The following is a 6,888-nucleotide window of genomic DNA, read 5'->3' on the forward strand; positions in this document are numbered from 1 at the left end:
CGCTCCTGTCTCTCATCTCGGGGCTCCATCAACACAAATACCAGGGGTTCCATCAACAATACCAGGGGTTCCATCAACAATACCAGTACCGGGGACTCCATCAACGCCAATACCAGGGGTTCCATCAACAATACCAGGGGTTCTGTCACCTATTCCATGGGTTCTGTCAAAGCGTGCGCCTATCATCTCATCTCCGGCCTGTGTTCTAACAGGGGCTCTGTCACGGCGCTCCTACACAATATACCCCGCCTTGTTGACGACGCCCTAAGGGATGTGGTTGCGGTGCGCAACGCAGACCTGGTTGCGCAATGCGCCGCTATGTGTTGCGCAAATATGGCGTCTTTCTCTACGAGTGAGGTGAGCGTACGCGCAAAAGTAAAATCTAATCGAAATCGTGATTTATTTGTGAATAGAATAGAATTTTCGGGTTTTCTGCACATATTCATACACAATACTTATTGGTGATAACTTGTACTTACATCATTGACAATACGATTGAAAATGGCCAAACTTTTTTTCTAAAGCCTACTTAGCTTGAAGGGTAGGCCACGAGTTCGATTCCCGCCCGGGGTGGATTTTATCCTGAACGGGTAAGGTTCGTTCTCGGAACGGCTGGCTTTTTCCTATCCTGTCTTCCTTCTCTCTTCGCTTTCGGGACGATAAGATCTTAGCAGTTACAGTTCCCTCTATCAAACCTCTTGAAAAATAATAGTAGAGAGTAAAAAAAAAGTGTCAAAGACTATATATATCGAAGCTTTTCGTAGATTCATAGTAGCTTTTACTCATTGTTTTTCAGATTTTACTTCGGAAGTGTATCGACGAAGATTTCTTCACCAAGGTGATTCCAATTCTATCGAACCGGCGGTCTTCGAGTTTGAAGTCCGCGGTGTGTCTCCTGGTGAACAACTTGTTCAATTTGAACCCAGGACTCCTAGCTCAGACGGACCCTATGGTGCAACTTATCTGTGTACTAATGAGGTAAGCGTTTGTGTAATAGCATGCCAAGTCTGTAGTATGTCTAGGGTGACCATAATTTTTTTGGCCCAAAGCGGGACGCAGTCCTTTTTGGATAGGGTGTTTTGAGCTTCTCATGGTAACGAAGGTCCCGGGTTTGATTTTCAGTGGGGTCGAAGTTTTTCCGGCTCTCTGCTTCGCCTTCAGGGTGCACTTAGCCTCGTAAGGACAATGGAGGAGTTGCAAATGGGTAAAAATTATTAATAAATGGTTAATTCCTAGGTAAAAAGTAGTGAAAAATCCAAATCTCGAAACTCCGAAAAAGTAACTATAAAAGGTCGAAAATTCAATTTTTAATTGCCGTTCTAATTAAAAAGTTCAAAGACTTGTGACGTCAGATTTCACGTCGAACTGCGCAGAAATGCTTGCGCACAAACAAACGAAGCGGGAGTCATGAATTATGACGTCATTGCCTACGGGAGCGTATGCCGTGACGTCAAACTTCACTATTTACCGGTATATTTTAAATCGATTTATCTCGGGATCTAGAAGTCGTAGAAGAAAAAGAAAAATTCCATTGGTCCTCATTTTTCCTCCTCTATGACTTTGAAACATCACCCAAGTAAGCGCAACTGATCTATTTAGTAGCGACCAGTAGTATGTTCCACGAAAGTATGGGCTACTGAAAATTAGTGTAGGGCTATCTTGTAAACAGTAGTACCTTATCTTTTGTAATTTATTATCATACAAGGGACTTGCAAAGTCTAGAACACTAGGAACATCAACTAGCTATCTTAAAGATCGTAAGATTGTAAATTGTACTAAATAAACAATAAATAAATAAATAAATAGCTCACTGGTAAAAAAATCTTACAAGGCTCACAACGAAAGAACAATGTAGGTAGAGGAGCTCCTTCAAGAAAAATCTGCCGCCCAAGGCCAGCCAGCCACTACCAGGTTGACCTGACAGGTACACCTGATTAGGTCCGCCTGTCACGTCTACCTGATAGCTGATGAGCACACACAATGAAAGGTAGACCCGACAGGCGGACCTTTTCAGTCGTACCTGTCAGGTCAACCTGATGGTGAGTGGTTGGCCTAAAATCGGCAAAAATATTAACTCTTCACTCCCCTCTCTCGTTAGACTGGCTCATACAAAGACTAGAACACTTTTGCAAAATGCGAAATCCAAAGTACGAAGGTCTTTTACAGTAGCCCCTTGGTCCTTATCAGCTAAATTTCCTTTAGGGATAAGCTATCCATTTTTCGGCAAAGTCTCAACTTGGGGTCGGGGTTGTGTTTTTTTGGGGCACTTATTCTTTGGGACTGCCGATGTATTTGGATCACAATTGAAGCTAATATTTCCTAATCCTTCTTTCCCCTTACAGATAACCTGGAACCCCTCTGTCACGTGGTATTCAGTCTATGGAGTCACAAGTTCAAACCCTGCCCAGCACTGGTCAAGATTAGTTGCTGATTCTAAGACTTTTTTTTTCTTAAGGGAACTGTAACAACGGAGGTCTTATTGTCCCGGAAGCGAGGAGAGAAGGAAGACAGAGGATAGGACAAAGCCAGCCGTTCCGAGAACGAAACTTATCTGTTTAGGATAAAATCCGCCCCGGGCGGAACTCGAACCAACGACCTAGCGCTTTCAAGGCGGTGAAATCCAAAGTACGAAGGTCTTTTACAGTAGCCCCTTGGTCCTTATCAGCTAAATTCCCTTTAGGGATAAGCTATCCATTTTTCGGAAGTCTCAACTTGGGGTCGGGGTTGTGTTTTTTGGGGCACTTATTCTTTGGGACACTGCCGATGTATTTAGATCACAATTGAAGCTAATATTTCCTAATCCTTTTTTTCCCCTTACAGATAACCTGGAACCCCTCTGCCACGTGGTATTCAGTCTATGGAGTCACAAGTTCAAACCCTGCCCAGCACTGGTCAACTCTGTCCTTGCTCTAACCAGTAGGCGCGGGCCACAACACGGGCCCTTACTATTAGAGTATGATATATTGGATGATGTTCATGTGAGACTCAAACAGTTCTATGTTAGTTTGGAATGTTCTCATGGTGATAATGTGGTAAGTATTGGAAAATTTCCATCTTAGGTAGGTCGAACCCAGGACTCTTGGCTCAGACGGACCCTATGGTACAACTTATCTGTGTACTAATGAGGTAAGCGTTTGTTCAATAGCATGCCAAGTCTGAAGTATGTCCCAGGCTCTTAGGACTCACTGGCTTCAGAGAGACATACAAGATTTGAAGTACCTTTCATTACTTTCAGTAGTACTCTTTTGTAACGACCACAACGGCTACATTAGACCCGTGTGGTCTGTGTCGTAGCATGCCCATCCCGTAGTATGCCTCTCGTCAGATGGGCGAGAAGAGACACAATACTTCCCGTTTAGGTGCTGGATCAACACGTGAACACCAGAAGCTTTTGACAGTGTGAATCATCGGATTCTTCTTGATAAACTTCATCACTATGGAATCAGAGGTACAACCCTTCGATGGTTCCAATCATGTGAGACTCAAACAGTTCTATGTGAGTTTGGAATGTTCTCATGGTGATAATGTGGTAAGTATTGGAAAATTTCCATCTTAGGTAGGTACTTTCGACTGTTCTAACTTTGCAAAATTCGTTCTCGGCCTTTTGGCTAAAATGAAAGTGTGTTATTCTTCGCCTTTTCCCGCGTGCAGCCCTAACTAGGATGATTGCTTTGGGCTGACATTTGGTTTTGGCTACACATCTTACGAGTGGAGGCCCTTCGCACTCAACTTTTGACATTTCTTTAACAAGGGAAATTTAGTCCCTGTTTAAAGTCCCCTAGCCAGACTAAGCTGGTCTACTCCCTGTTTAACGTCCCCCAGCCAAAAGTGTGTTATCATATCCGACAAAAATATTTGAGATATAACCACTATAAAATTTCTACCATTTCAGCTATGTACAGAGATGGACATATATCTACAACTTCTCAACAACATCCTATGTCAGCATCCCCGAGTCTGTGAAATAGCGGCTAAGGCAGGCCTAGCAGACACTCTACATAAGTTACTAGGCTGGGTTCTCACCTCTGAAACAACGCTCAGTGCTCTACTACAAGTCATGGCTAGCTTCACATCTAACTGTTTACAAGGTATGATTACCCAGAACTTGTCTCAGTAGGCGTCCACAACGGAGCCCCTACCTTCGATCTTAGTGTAGCTCTGACCCTATTGAGAGAGAGATAGAGAAAACCCTGCTAATGCGAATATAAGCGGTTTCAAAGGTGAAGAAGAAGGAGAGGTATACAGAAGACAGACACACACACGGACCAATGGCTGAAACTTTGGATTCAGGCTCTAGGGACCTCAAAACGTGTTTTGGCACTAAAAACTGACCACTTAAATTTTCACATTCACATTATGATATTTCAGGCTCTAGGCGTTTTCCTCAGCGAAATCAACTACCCCGCTCTCCGCTCCTGTCTCTCATCTCGGGGCTCCATCAACACCTTCTTTAAAAAATAAAATCTCTTACTTTAATTTTCACATTCACATTCTGATATTTCAGGCTCTAGGCGTTTTCCTCAGCGAAATCAACTACCCCGCTCTCCGCTCCTGTCTCTCATCTCGGGGCTCCATCAACACAAATACCAGGGGTTCCATCAACAATACCAGGGGTTCCATCAACAATACCAGTACCGGGGACTCCATCAACGCCAATACCAGGGGTTCTGTCACCTATTCCATGGGTTCTGTCAAAGCGTGTGCCTATCATCTCATCTGCGGCCTGTGTTCTAACAGGGGCTCTGTCACGGCGCTCCTACACAATATACCCCGCCTTGTTGACGACGCCCTAAGGGATGTGGTTGCGGTGCGCAACGCAGACCTGGTTGCGCAATGCGCCGCTATGTGTTGCGCAAATATGGCGTCTTTCTCTACGAGTGAGGTGAGCGTACGCGCAAAAGTAAAATCTAATCGAAATCGTGATATACGCGCCAAAGTAAAATCTAATCGAAATCGTGATTTATTTGTGAATAGAATACAATTTTCGGGTTTTCTGCACATATTCATACACAATACTTATTGGTGATAACTTGTACTTACATCATTGACAATACGATTGAAAATGGCCTAAGTAGGTACTTTCGACTGTTCTAACTTTGCAAAATTCGTTCTCGGCCTTTTGGCTGATATGAAAGTGTGTTATCATCTTCTTTTTCTTCGCCTTTTCCCGCGTGCAGCCCTAACTGGGGTGATTGCTTTGGGCTGACATTTGGTTTTGGCTACACATTTTACGAGTGGATGCCCTTCGCACTCAACTTTTGCTATTTCTTCAACAAGGGAAATATAGTCCCTGTTTAAAGTCCCCTAGCCAGACTAAGCTGGTCTACTCCCTGTTTAACGTGCCCCAGTGTGTTTAACGTGTGTTATCATATCAGACAAAAATATTTGAAATATAACAGAAAGACTGTAAAGTAACGATTAAAATAACAACTAAAGTTTCTACCATTTCAGCTATGTACAGAGATGGACATTTATCTACAACTCCTGAACAATATCCTATGCCAGCATCCCCGTTTATGTGAAATAGCGGCTAAGGCAGGCCTAGCAGACACTCTACATAAGTTACTAGGCTGGGTTCTCACCTCTGACACAACGCTCAGTGCTCTATTACAAGTCATGGCTAGCTTCACATCTAACTGTTTACAAGGTATGTTTACCCAGAACTTGTCTCAGTAGGCGTCCACAACGGAGCCCCTACTTTCGATCTTAGTGTAGCTCTGACCCTATTGAGAGAGAGAGAGAGAGAGAGAGAGAGAGAGAGAGAGAGAGAGAGAGAGAGAGAGAGGAGAGAGAGAGAGGGGGAAAACCCTGCTAATGCGAATATAAGCGGTTTCAAAGGTGAAGAAGAAGGAGAGGTATACAGAAGGTCCCGGGTTCGAATCCCAACATCGACAAAAATTTGTACTCGTTTTTTTATTACAAATGTTTCAGAAACTAGAAAGTAGGTGTTCCCGTGTTGACCCAGCACCTAAACGGGAAGTATTGTGTCTCTTATCGCCCATCTGATGAGAGGCATACTACAGGACGAGCACAAACCTCAAGCGTCTAATGTAGCAGTTGTTTGATCACCACGAAAACCCTCGTTCACTCGTCACTAAAGACTTTCTCAGTTATACAATCACTTTACCCCCATTGAAAAAGTTAAAAAAAGGTCAGTTTTAGACGTCCTGTATAAATCCCCTCCCTTCACATCCACAGCGTGTAACAGTTGTGTCCACACCTCCACTCTGATACTTATTGTTGATATTTTGTTAACGAAAAAAAAAAATTATTGTTGATATTTTGTTAACGTCCTAGTTACTTTCTATTTTTTCTTGTATTTATATTTCTGTGAGCTTTAATGAAATCTATTTATTTATGTAACAATTATAACATACCTACTTGTATTTTTTTTTTCTTCTTAATTTTTAGACTTCAAAATAATCACAATAAAAATCTATTGTCATAGAAGAAAATTTTTATATTCACTGATCTCACTACATAAGACTTTTTACTTGTTTTTTATTTTCCTCCGTGAATTGAGTTAGCAACTCTTTTTTTTCCAACATGTTTCATCACTGATGTACTTTTCTTTTTTATGTACCTACTTCTTCGCTGATTAACTTTTCTCCTCCGCTGTTTCTTTCTTGTTTTCTTTCACTGATTAACTCCTTATTGTACTGCTTCTTTCTTCCGGTAACGCCCTTTTCCTGAATCATCAAGTCATCACGTTTTTCCCCGGATTTTCTTCTTTTAACATTTTCTTTCGCTAATCCGCTTCTTTTACCGCCTCATTCTTCCGTTAACACTTTCCTCCATAGAACTTCCCACACTGGGAACAGGATCGTTTCCCATTCACACCGCCAGGTGGCGCCCCCTTCGGCTTCACGTTGAACTCGACCCGTATAT

The sequence above is a fragment of the Diaphorina citri genome, unplaced genomic scaffold (genome assembly GCF_000475195.1).
Source record: "Diaphorina citri unplaced genomic scaffold, Diaci psyllid genome assembly version 1.1 scaffold2327, whole genome shotgun sequence".
Lineage (NCBI taxonomy): Eukaryota > Metazoa > Arthropoda > Insecta > Hemiptera > Psyllidae > Diaphorina > Diaphorina citri.